The following is a 14235-nucleotide window of genomic DNA, read 5'->3' on the forward strand; positions in this document are numbered from 1 at the left end:
GAAAGAATAGTTCTCGGTTGTTGGTGTCAGTGGCAGGAATTATGCCCCATTGTTGGTGTCAGTAATGATGCCCCATTGTTGGTGTCAGTGGCAGGAACTTTGCCCCACTGTTGGCGTCAATGGCAGAAATAATACCTCAAGGGCCAGATAAAGGCAAGCAAAAGGCCACTTCCGACCCTAGGGCTGCAGTTTGTATATACTCACTGATATAGAGCATAGTGGAAAGAACCACAGCACTCAGTGAGAGGCCAGGCATCTGTCACACCCAGAAGTGTCAGATGCAGAATATACTTTAGGGCGAGCAGTGGTATTTTAGGGATACAGAGGTTATCAGTGGCCTGGGCAGGACAGGTACTGTAAGTATTAAAAGACTTGCAGGAATCATGTTCTTTTATTTTTTATATCGAGTTGACAGTCACTTTAAACACAGCCCATTGCTGGCTCAGGAACATAATGTGTTCAAGCACAAGCTGTGAACAGACAGCTAAATCTGCTAGGCTCGTTCAGAAGCTCAGACCAACCTATAAACACTGATAGATATTACTTTCATTTTGGCAAACTCCAGGAATGACAGATTGCCAATCAAGCCTCTGCTAGATCACTACTGCATATTTTCAAATTGTACGTCATTGTAATTTACACCTGATGTTGTACATAGAGCTGTTTTCTTGTTCTGTGTACTGAAGCCAGCAAACCAAAAGGTAAACAAGTAGTTGTGAATTGCCCTCTGAGACCACCTTTGTGGTGAATCTGTGCTCTTGTGTTCAAATTTATTTGGTGATCTCACTCTTAAATTCCACTCAAAGCTTCACAAATCCTACAGCCACTGTGTGACTTCCCAAATATCCCTGTAAGTGCTGATCCTCCAATGTTGACATTGCTAGAATGACATCACCCTCATACCAAATAGTTCTAGTAAACCACAGGCAGCCAACTGTTAGTATGGAAGAACTTTAACTGCAGAGATCTCAGGTCATAGATCTGGATAGAGAGTCAAAGCTGATGTCAGCTTAGAAATATATAAATATATTATTATTAAACTATGTAAAAATTGGCAAAGGAAGTCTATAATGGATCAAACATGGTGGTTACCATTAGAGGTGCACTGAAATTTTCGGCCATAGAAACATATCAGCCGAAAACGGTATTCGGCCAAAAGAAGAAAAGGTGCCAAGAATGGCACCGAAAAGGGTCCACCCCGAAAGCCGCACATTGCAGGGGTGTCACCCTTCCTCCCCTCCCTCCTCCTTTCCTCCTCATGCAGAGCTTTGGTTTTGACTAAGTCAGTGCATCCTGCATTTTCGATTTCGGCACCAAAATTTCCATTCGGTGCACCCCTAGTTACCATTGTTGACCTCGTCTTCTGATTATGCTACTTGCCTGCATGTGATCTGCCCTCTGGCTACAATACCAAGGTAGCGTGGAATGCAAAACCACTCTATGTTAGCAGAGCGGCTTATGCTGGTTAGTACAGGACCTATTAAATATGACAGCAACATAAAAATAGTGCTGGTATAGTCAAAAGTGTAGCTAATTTCAAGCTGAACTCTGGGATAAGTAAATATTGCCTAAGTACATGTGTTTTCTTTCTTGAATATTGGTTAGAGATGAGCCAAAGTACTCTGGGTTTGGTTTGATCAGGGTTCAGAAGTGATTTTTTTTTAAATGCTTAAAGTGAAACATTAAAAATTCTGAATTCCTTTAAATAACAAGCCTGTGGAGTGCCCTGATCCTCCCTGTGAGGGGTCACATCTCATGTCTCTACCAGCTTTGCACATCTAGAGAGTGACATTGTTGTCCATTCTTCTTTGCAAAATAGCCAAAGTTCTGTCAGATTGGATGGAGAGCGTCTGTGAACAGCAATTGTCAAGTCTTGTTACAGATCCTCAATTGGATTTAGGTCTGGACTTTGACTGGGCCATTCTAACACATGAATATGCTTTGATTTAAACTATTCCATTCTAGCTCTGGCTATATGTTTAGGGTTGTTGTCCTTCAGGAAGGTGAACCTCTGCCCCAGTCTCAAGCCTTTTGCAGACTGTAATGCCGTATACACACAACTGGACTTTCCGGCAGAAAAGGTCAGGCGGAATCATTTCATCGGATAGTCCGATCCTGTGTAGGCTTCATCTGACTTTTTTTTTTTTTAAATTTTGGCGGACCGAGAAATAGAACATGTTTAAAATCTTTCTGACGGAATCAATTCCTATCGGAAAAAACATTTGTCTGTATGCTATTGCGACGGACCAAAAACTATGCAAGGGGAGCTATTGGCTACTGGCTATTGAGCTTCCTTTTTCTAGTCCCGACATATGTCATCACGCTCTAAATGAATGGACTTTGGTGTGATCGTGTGTAGGCAAGTTTTGTTTCAGCTGAACTCTGTTGGAAAGACCGTCAGAGTTTATTCTGATGGAAAAACCGGTCAACCATAACAGGCTTTCTTCTAAAGCCCCGTACACACGAGAGGACTTATGTCCGACAGACTTCCGAAGGAGTTCTGCCGGAGTTCTGCCGGAGTTCCGACAGAGTTCTGACGGACTTTTCGGCTGAGCGGACTTGGCCACACACAATCACACTAAACTCAGACGGATTCGAACGTGATGGATTCGAATAAGGAAGTTCATAGCCAGTAGCCAATAGCTGCCCTAGCGTCGTTTTTAGTCCGTCGGAATAGCATACACACGAGCGAATTTTTCGAAGGGACCGGGTCCGGCGGAAAAATTTGAAGCATGTTCCATATTCTAAAGTCCGTCAGACTTTGGTGAATCAAAAGTCCGTTGCAGCCCACACACGATCGAATAGTCTGACGGAATCAGTCCGTCGGACTTTGGATGTTGAAAAGTCCGCTCGTGTGTACGGGGCATAAGATTGTCCTGTATTTGGCTCCATCCATCTTCCCATCAACTCTGACCAGCTTCCCTGTCCCTGCTAAAGAAAAGCATCCCCACAACATGATGCTGCCACCATCATGTTTCATGGTGGGGATGGTGTGTTTAGGGTGATGTGCAGTGTTAGTTTTCCACCAAACCCAGCTTTTTTTCCTTTTAGGCCAAAAAGTACAATTTTGGTCTCATCTGACCAGAGCAGCTCTCTGCCCCTTTTCCTGTAGTTCTCCATACCTTTTAGTTGAAAACGGCTGAACAAAATCATGACAAAAGCTGCAGAAACGTGCAATTCTGCTAAAAAAACACTCAAAAAAATGCTTGAAAAGGTGACGCTTAGGTGTGAATAACACCTGAAGCTCCTAAACATCTTTAATGCCCCGTACACACGAGCGGACTTTTCAACATCCAAAGTCCGAAGGACCGAGTCCGTCAGACTATCCGATCGTGTGTGGGCTGCAACGGACTTTTGATTCGCCAAAGTCTGACGGACTTTAGAAATGAAGCATGCTTCAAATTTTCCCGAAGGAACTCCGCCGGACCCGGTCCCCTTCGAAAACTCCGCTCGTGTGTATGCTACTCCGACGGACTAAAACCGACGCTAGGGCAGCTATTGGCTACTGGCTATGAACTTCCTTATTCGAATCCAGTCGTACGTCATCACGTTCGACTCCGTCGGAGTTTAGTGTGATCGTGTGTGGCCAAGTCCGTTCGGTCGAAAAGTCCGCCAGAACTCCGTCGGAACTCCGGCGGAACTCCTTTGGAGGTCTGTCGGACATAAGTCCTCTCGTGTGTACGCGGCCTAACATTACAATACAAATCCAGTTGACTCTAACTACTACTAGATATATTATGACCTGGATAAATGATAGCCTTCACAGATGTAGTGTAAGATTCATGTACATGGATATTCAGATGATGTCATTGGAGGCAGAAGGGCAACTAATACCTTAGTGGCTGGCTTAGCTTGGACAATCCAGTAGTGCTTGACCAAAAATATCTAACACAGCTGATTGCTGCTTCTCCTACGGCATCTACAGATGTCCACACACAATGTAACCTGAAAGATGGGTCTTGGAGTAGCTTTAATCATGAAGTGCATGCTTCCTTCTAATTCCCCTGGCCTGCTGTCCTGTACACATCTAATCACTCACAAATGCCACAAAAATCTCCCCAACATTATCTCCCTTTCTCAAGGTTAATTTAGCTAATGGCAGGACTTGGAGCAGACAAGAGGAGCAACACATACTGTATATACAAACACACCAGGTCCTAATGAGCTGTGACCCCTTTGATGCAGCAGTGTGCTATTCATTCCTCCTTCCTGTGGAGCTTGTGTTGTCTGCACATCACACAAAAGCAAACAGTGTCAGCACAACCAGGACAAGACTCCCTGGAAGAACTTGTCATTTAGATCTATTTACTTTGCCTAGGACTGTTGCTACCCCTCGAGTGCTCTTCTTCCTATTTACCCTGATGTACCCATAAGCAAGTTCATGCTTATGTATTCTTTGGCAGCCCATTGATATAAAATAATAGTTGGACATGAAGGCCATTTTGACCATGCACAGGATACAGGCCTGCAAAATATGCTTGGCCAAAATGTAGTTAAACTCAATGCAGAAGGGGTGGGGGAGCATAAGTCCTTATGTACACTGCTGCTGGTAAACGGACATTTAGGAACAGTTGGGCATTTTTTTTCAGTTGCCCCTGAACTCTCCTATATCTTATCTTATCAGTACAGCAGGGTCTTTTATAGTAGTTTTTCGTTGAGTTTAGAAGCATTTTTGCGTTCAGGACAGATGTTCAGAGGCATTTGAAACGCCAAATACCTGTAACAGCTTGTAAACACTGCTAAATGTGGTAACTCACGTTTAGCAGCATTTTGTTTACAGACGTTTTTCATTTTCACAAAAAAAAACATATTTTTTTTAAAAAACGCTCCTAAACGCAAACGCAGTAAAGTGCCGCTAAATATGCATGTAAACGTGGCTAAACAGCCGTTTTTAAATGTCGGATTCTAGCTGTCAAGGAGCTGTTGGAGAGGTTGAACAACATTCCGTCTACATGAAGCCTAAATGGCCTCTTTAGTGGGGAAACAATAGCAATGTGTACAGCATGCTAACCAGTCTAATTGCTTGTTTTCCTGGGAAATAGCACATTTAGCTTGTGGAATATCCATAGATATCAAGTTGTCGCCCAATGCCTCTTTAAATGGCCTAATTAGGCAACTGTCATCTATGAGTACCCTTAGGGCTAAAAAACATATACATGAGACATGCTTTTGAATGTCTTATAATTTGCTTCTTAGTTGATTGACTGTGGGTGTAGTTATATACTAATTCTGCTGGATTAGATGTAAAGTGGCTGACATACTCATCCTGAGTATAGATTCCCATAATGCCTCCACATCTATACATACTATGTATTCAGTAAAATATATAAAGACCCAAGTTAAAAGTTCAAAATTAGTGAGTACTGCAATTCAGTTTTATATATATATATATATATATATATATATATATATATATATATATATATATATATATATGTCATTTGGATCATCAGGATCCTGCCTTATGCTGGGGTGCCAGTTCTAACAAGCCTTAGGCACGATTCAGACAGGTGCGATATGCTCCCCGACTTTGAGAGCACATGTTGCATGACATTTCAAAATCAATGTTTCCCTATGAGAGCTGTCTTGTGTCTCTTCGACTTTCTGCACTATTTCGGTCCGACTTGGGTGCGATTTCAGCCCATAGAATATAATGGAATTCATATCCAGGTCCGATCACCAACTTAACTGATCTGATTTGTGACATGCGACATGTGCTCAGAGGTCAAATTTCCTCTAAGACCACCTGCTCCTGTAGCTCCTCCCGGTGTGTTGTGGTGTGTGCAATGTTAGCAATTTAGGTTAAAATTTATTGAACAAAAAACAGCATTGGGTTCCCCCCAAAAGCCATACCAGGACCTTAAGTCTGGAATGGATTTTGACGGGAAACTCCACGCCAAAAAAAACGGCTTGGGGGCACCCCCAAGATCCAGAACAGACCCTTTATCCAAGCACGCAGCCTAGCAGGCCAGGAAGGGGGACGAGCACCCCCCATCCTGAACCATACCAGGCCACATATCCTCAACCCGCGGGGTGCTTTGGGATGGGGGGCTCTACCCCTCCCACCTCAAAGCCCCTTAATCCCATGTTGATGGTAACAACGGTCTCTTCCCCACAACCCTGGGCTGTGATTGTGGGGGCCCATTCACCCAAAAAAAAGCAATTTAGTGTAAGAAAAAAGGAGGCAGCCCTTTATTATAAATTAATAATGCCCCCATTGTAGCTTCAACACCAATTAGGTTGGCCGTCGCCGTCAAGAAAAAAAACGCTCTTCCGTCCATGAGGATTCCATCTGTTCTGGTAGCTTCAGTGTCTGACAGTTCTTATATAACTACAGGATGTGATCATGCAGTGACATCACCCGAAGAACCCGCCCTTTTTGGCATCACTGCTTTGGACATGATGGGTCCATGACATCACAAGGGGACGGGGCAGTGGTCTTTAACCTTTGGCCAGAGGGCCAGATGCGACCCTTTTGTTTGCCTTTATGCAGCCCTTGGGACATCATTCCTCTCATTGATATGATGCACTTTTCCTCCTACTAACACCAACTATGAGGCACCATTCCTTCAACTGACACCAGCTGTTGGGCATAACTCTTCACGCTCCCACTATTCAAAGGTGGGGCACTATTCCTTCCACTGACACCAATATCGGGCCATAATTTCTCCCAGTAACACGAATGATGGGACACCATTCCTCACATTGACACCAATAATTGGGTACTATTTTACCTCTTTTTTTACACCCACTGATGCCGGGAAATCTTCTTCCAATGGCCATAGTCCGCTCCTCCTAAAATCTAAATAAATTGACCCTTTATTTAGAAAGTTTGGAGACCCCTGTGCTGAAGGATCTCACTATGGCTGCTTTCACGCTGATCAGTTTGTCTTCTGTATTTTGTGTTAAAGAAAAACGCATGATTATTAACTTCTATGGAACTCTTCACACAGGACAGTTGTGTTTTTCGAAGACTTGCAAGCATTTTTGGTGTATATTTGGTGTGGTAGAAAAACACACCTACCCATTGAAGTGAATGGTAAACACGTCAAAAAGGAGATCCCAGTTGTGCTCTTGATGCGTTTTTTGAGTCACATTTTTTCACAGGAAACACACTGGAAACGTGGCAAAAAGCATAGTAAAAATTCAGCAAAATCACATATGCATTGGAGCAGGGTAAAAGTAGCCTTAGTATGAGTTAATACAGGGAATGTCTGAAAATTAAATTGCATCTCAGCATAGATTTATTCAGACAAAAAAAATTATTCAGACAAAAAAAATTACTTTTGCTTGCATACAGTTGGATGATTATAGTGCAAATAGCAAATATTAACTGTATCAACACAGAGTGGTCCTGTGGATACTAGGGAAGTAAACAGTGCCACGTCCCATTAAGTATAGGGGAAAGAAAATCAAAGAAGAGGCTTGGACTTTTTAGGCACAACCAGACAATTTGTACAAAAATATACTTTTATTATATACATAGAAAATCTATATTAAAATCCAAGTTCACAGAACAAGAGCACAAAAAAAGTCAGCCCCAAAGGGATATAATATATAAAAAATTAGTTAACACCCGAGAGGAATTAAAGGATCTCCTGGAACAAGAAACCAGGAGGGTCTTCAACAGCAGGGCCCGTGAACGTTACCTCTGGGGGGATAAAACGGGTAAATATTTAGCTAAGATGGTGCAAAAAGAAAAAACTAAAAACTTTATTGGCAAAATAATAAATAAAAATGGTAATATGGTATTTTCAACTAAAGCGATCGCGGAAACTTTTAGGAAATATTTCGAAGAGACCTATTCAGACAGAGAGCAAAGGGTACAGGGTGAGGTACGTGAGAAGAATATTGCAGCTTTCCTAAAAAAAAATTGATTACCCAAAATCAGTACGCTGGAAAGGGAGACCCTTGATCGGCCAATCTCGGTCGAAGAAATAAATAAGGCTTTGACAAAATCAGCTCCGGGAAAATCTCCTGGACCGGACGGTTTCACAACACTCTACTATAAAATATATAGTGAAATTTTAACACCAAAAATATGTCACTATTTCAACGGGCTGGGGGAGAAATATAGTATGAGCAGTGAGGGCCTATCGGCCACAATCACATTAATTTATAAAGACGGGAAAGATCCAGCCCAATGCACCAGCTATAGGCCAATTTCGTTGCTTAACACAGACACGAAATTATACGCGAAGATCTTAGCAGAGCGATTAAGGGATCTGATGAAGAGCCTGGTCCATCCAGACCAGGTGGGGTTCGTACCAGGTCGGGAAGGGAGAGATAACGGTTTAAGAACCATATTGCTGCTCCAACAGATGCGACGGAGGGAGACCCCCAGTCTGCTTCTGTCTACGGACGCACAAAAGGCCTTCGACAGAGTGGACTGGGGGTTTATGTTCCAAACATATGTTCCAAACAATGGCTAAGATGGGAATAGGCCCGAAAATAATACAGAGGGTGAGAGTTTTATATAACCAACCCACTGCGTGGGTAAAAGTTAATGGACAGGAGTCCGCTAAACTCGAACTGAAACGGGGGACAAGACAGGGATGTCCTCTGTCGCCCCTCCTGTTCGTGATGTCAATGGAACCCCTCCTCGCATCAATTCGAGATAGTCCGGATATAACGGGGGTAAAAATTGGGAAGGAGGAACATAAGCTATCAGCCTTTGCAGACGACATACTATTTTATATATGCAACCCCAAACGGTCTGTTCCAAATTTAATAAGGATACTAGAAAAATACGGAGAAGTGTCCAACTTTAAAATAAATCAAAATCCGAAATATTAAATATAAATACCAATAAGACAGAGGCGCAAACAATTCAACAGAATTGGAGCTTCCCGTGGAGAAAGGAGCTTAAATATTTGGGCATAAAATTGGCTAATTCTGAGAAGAGACTCTACCGGATCAACTACATACCACTATTGAATGAAATCCAGGCGGAGTGTAAGAGATGCAGTAAAAGGTCGATATCATGGTTGGGGCGAATAAACATTGTGAAGATGATAATATTTCCAAAAATCCTATACCGTTTTCAGATGCTACCGATAGCGTTGTCTAATACATATTTCGCTAAACTTAAATCAGTACTAAATAAATTTATATGGAAGCATAAAAAACCCAGAATAGCCTTTGCTAGCTTGAGACAACCAAAAGATAGAGGTGGGCTGGCGATCCCAGACATCCAGATGTACTATAAAGCGGTGGCTTTGTCTAGGGTGAGCAAATGGACCAAAAGGGACAATAAAGAAAAAAAGTGGGTAAAACTTGAACACGAAAGCTGTGGAGCACAATTAGGTAAACAAATATGGAACCCCCCACATAAGAGGCAGAAGCTAGGGATAGGAAACAATTTAACACGTAACACTTTTCGAATATGGGATATGATATACAAGCACGTTAACGGTAAATATAACTCACCTCTTATGGCACTAAAAGATAATAAATATTTTTTGCCAGGTTGCATGGAGATAGGAGGTAACTGGGTAAAGAAGGAAGCACAGCTTAAAGATGTAATGAGGGCAGGTAATATAGCACCTTTTCACGAAATAAAACAAAAAATAGACATAATGGTGATTGACGAGTGGAGGTACTGCCAGCTCTCCCGCTTTATAAAAAAACTACCGCAACCGATCAGGGCGGCTGACGAACTGACCACGTTGGAACAACTATGTATAACAAAGAATTCCAAGGGGATAGTTTCTAGGTGGTACAAGTTGCTGCTGTCAGCGGGAGAGTCGGGAATACCTCCATTCGTTAAAAAATGGGAAAGGGAATTAGGCTCACAAAAGGACAAGGTAATGATAGGCAAAATATTTAAATTGGCCCATAGCTCAGCCATCGACGCTAAAACTGCAGAGATGAGTTATAAATGTTTGTCGAGGTGGTATTACACCCCAGATAGAAAGAGTAAATTTCAATCAGACACGTCAGGGGAATGCTGGCGCGGATGTGGGGGAACAGGTACTATGGCTCACATATGTTGGGGGTGCCCGAAGATTAAGAGCTATTGGAACCAGATCCTATCGCATATTAAAACCATAACCAGTTCGGTGGTAATCGCAGACCCCTGGGTAGTCCTGTTTCATGCTACAGAGGGTAGCGTAAAACAGTACAAGATGTCCTTGATCCCACATTTATTAAATGCGGGGAAAAAACTAATCCCCAAAAAATGGCAAGAGCCGGAGGCGCCTATGATATGGGAGTGGGTGGACGCCGTAGAAGGGATATATAAGATGGAATGCTTGGAGGACAGCTCGGTGGGTAGGAGTAATAAACACACGCTGGAGAAATGGAAAAGCTGGCAAGAATTTAAAAGGAGATGGAGTACCTCAGAAGGATTAAGGGTACAGATTTAAACGGGTATAGACATGTTTAATGGTTAAGTTTAAAACGATCTACTAGGTAGGATAGGGGAGGTGGGGGGGCAATAGTTAGTGGAAGGTGGGGGGGATTTGTGGGTAAGGGAGATGTTGACTAGATAAATGCGGGAATGTATTAAGCCACGTGAGCTGTTTGGATCTAGCATATCATATATATATATATATATATATATATATATATATATATATGTATAAAAAAAAAAAATAAAAAAAAAAAACTGCCACCATGATGTAAAGCGATGAGAGGTAACCTGAGCAATCAGCGGATGTGAGGACTTGGTTTTCCTCGAAGATCACTGGTTTTACTGAGTTGGCAGGGAAAAAAAAAAAAAATCCAAGTTCATGAATCAAATACTAGTTGAAATAGAGCTACTGTGTATAACCAATTGACAACTACATGGAAATTGGAAGATAAAAAAATCATTCCATTGTGGTGGTAGTGGATCCAAGAGTGTGGTTACATTACAGAGAAGCAATGTAGACTTGTTGTTGGCTCTACATGTTACGTGCCTTGCGCTCCTTCAGCATCAAAATGACTAGCGAAAGGAAAGACATAGAGTACAATATAATATATATATATATATTATATATATATGTATATATATATATGTATATATGTGTCAAACACAGTATAATTAGTAAGGCAATCTGTTTCACATAACCTAAAGTTGGCTAATCTACAGCGTATCCACAAGGACAAGTAAACCAGATAACTAGTGTAATCAAAGAGTATATAGAAAAAAACATGAACGCAATGTCCACAGGGTTAATGAGGTATAAACTGCATTTTGGGGGAGGGGGGGGAAAGAGAGGGAAAGAGGGGGGGAAAGAGAGGGAAAGAGGGGGGAAAGAGAGGGAAAGAAGGGGGGGAAGTGGAGGGAAAGAGAGGGAGGGAAATCAGCTGGTTGATCGATTGGTTAACTACGGGTGGGGCGTGCATATTTATGCACGTTGATTCGGCATCAAACTGAGCTACACGCATTTGGTGTGGCGGCTGTTAAACAAGGTATTGCTAGCTTGCAGCATTCATTGTCTTCTATCATTCCTATCTTGTGATTTTTAATGTTTAATGATTTTTAATGTTAGCTATTTTCCTTTTCCTTGATATTCCTTTTTTTATGTCTCTTCAGATCACTAAGTAACCTATCCGGGGTTCTAGATTCAGTGGGGAGGTTGACGTTATCGGCCCCTTACAAACTAGTGGCGTCAACTACTCCTTAGTGAGGACCTTCCTAGTGGCCATTTTTTATCTGGGATGTGTCTGATATGCCTGTTGTGCTTTGACATAAATACTTCTACAGGAAAAATCTTCCTCCCTTCCCCCTTTCAATCTTTTCTAATCGCTAGTTATTTATTGAACTGGTGATTATTGCTATATAAAAGCTTTGGAAATTCCCATCTTTAAATGTGATACGTGGAGAATTGTTCAATTTTTTATGTACCGGTATTTGCTTTTATTTGCTATAGATGTCTTACACCTAAACTAGAATTCTTCATGGGATTACCTGACCCCCCAGCAGCTGCCCTGCACTTTGTCTACCTTGATTTGTTTTTAGCTGTGAGATCATACTTCTTATACTCCACATTACATAGTAAGTGTTTGTTTTTTTTGTTAACTAGGTTACCATATGCTCCAGATCTATTTATATTAAAGTGGTTGTATACTCGAATTTTTTACTTTTACTTACAGGAAAGCCTATAATAAGGCTTACCTGTAGGTAAAAAAAATATCGATATTCCCCTCGGTATGCGCCGCTGACTGCAGCGGCGCATGCGCACAAGGGGATTCTCGGCCTGAAAATCTGGCAGTGGCCGGCCGGAATGAAATCTCGCGCGCGCATGCGCGGGATTGACGATATCGCGGCTCCGGCCACTCACAGCGCCGGAGCCGCGATACCCGGAAGAAACGCAGAGGGAGCATGTCAGCTCCCTCGGCGTGGATCGGGCCAGATGTCGGGGCATCGTTCTAAGGTAAGTATTTCATAATGAGCTAGTATGCGGTGCACATAAGTTCGACTCAAACATCGGGTGTTCGTTTGTTCTAAAACAACCGAACATATGGGGCGAGCGCAGCGGAACGCCCCATATTGCATTGAGAGATCACAGTGCACTGTTGTATGATGATTGGCCAAAGCATGCACCTGACCTGCATGCTTTGGCCAATCACAGCGCGCTCTGCTGAGAGAGCCATAATTGGCCAGTGGCGGCTGATGCCCATCAATTGCAGCCTCACTTTACTATCAATCGCAGTGACTGTGCCATCAAATGCAGCCACTGTACGCATCAATTGCCGCCACTGTACCATCAAATGCAGCCACTGTGCCCATCAACTTCTGCCACTGTGCCCATCAATTGCAGCCACTGCACCATAAAACACAGCCACTATACCATCAAATGCAGCCACTGTGCCATGAAACGCAGCCACTGTGCCCATCAATTGCCGCCACTGTGCCATCAAACGTAGCCACTGTGTGTATATATATTTATACACTGCATCCAGTGTAGCTTATAGCTACAGTGCATTCTGTGGTGTACTGTTTCTAATACATTTCAGGCGGCTTATTAATAAATATATATATTTATATATATACACAGTCTGCATCCAGTGTAGCCTATATCTACAGTGCATTCCATGGTGTACTGTTTCTAATACACGTTACAATGGCACAGTACACAGTACACTATACACAGTATCTAATAAAGTATGTACAGTTTCTGCTACACTTCTGGTGGTGTACACAGTATACAATACATTGCAGCCGTGGTACAGTTGCTAATACAGTGCAGGCGGTGTACACAGTATCTAATACAGTGTGTACAGTTTTTACTACACTTCTGGTGGTGTACACAGTATACAATACAGTGCAGCCATTGTACACTTTCTAATACACTTCAGGCGGTGTACACAGTATCTAATACAGTATAGTGTGGTGTTGCAAAACAAAAAATACATCATGTCCAGAAGGCCACCAAGGAGAGGCAGATGCTCACAGGCCACTAAAAGAGGGCAAGCAGCCTCTGTGTCTACAGATTGCTGGCCGTGTTATTGAGCCACAACATGCAGAAGAGTTGGTGGAGTAGATAATGAAGCCGTCCTCATCCTCTGTCACCCAAGCTCAGAGTAGTTTGCCTTTCAACGCAGTTGCCAAAGCGGCCAATTCCTCCGACTCCTTGTCCACAGTCACTCCTTCCGGAGCCCTACCATCATGCACGGAATCCCCAGAATTTGATCAATCAGAGTGTCGGTTATATGCTGCTGGAGGATGCGCAGCGATTTGAAGGCTCAGATGCTGGTTCCCAGGTTAAGGAAGCAAGTAACGTGAGCCTAGAGAAAGGGGGTACCACAGAAGGACAAGAAACTGTCAGTCATGTTTCACAGCAGGGCCTATTCCTGCGCCCAACAAGAGTATCTGTGAAGGGTTACAGTGTTGTGGCACCACCACCACCTTCCAAGGCCCAATTTTCTGCCCCTGTTTAACAGGGACATGTAATTACAACTTTTGATATAATATTTCACAGCAGGGCCCGTTCCAGCGCCCAACACGAGTATCGGTGAGGGGTTACAGTGTTGTGGCACCACCACCACCCAAGGCCCAATTTTTCTGCCCCTGTTTAACAAGAGCATGTAATTACAACTCTTGATATAATATTTAGAAATGTCATTTTGCTGTGGCACTGTTATAAACATGGGAAAGATGCACTACTTTACAGGCATACTATGGACACCTCCCAGGCACAATATTTAAAAGAATATTTCATTTTTATTGTTTCACTTTAAGCATTATTAAAATCACTGCTCCCAAAAAAGTCAGTTTTTAAAACTTTCTTTTGCATTGATACATTA

This window comes from Lithobates pipiens, unplaced genomic scaffold, assembly GCF_037356315.1.
Source record: "Lithobates pipiens isolate NorthernLeopardFrog02 unplaced genomic scaffold, aLitPip1_a1.2 Scaffold_8, whole genome shotgun sequence".
In the NCBI taxonomy this organism is placed as follows: domain Eukaryota; kingdom Metazoa; phylum Chordata; class Amphibia; order Anura; family Ranidae; genus Lithobates; species Lithobates pipiens.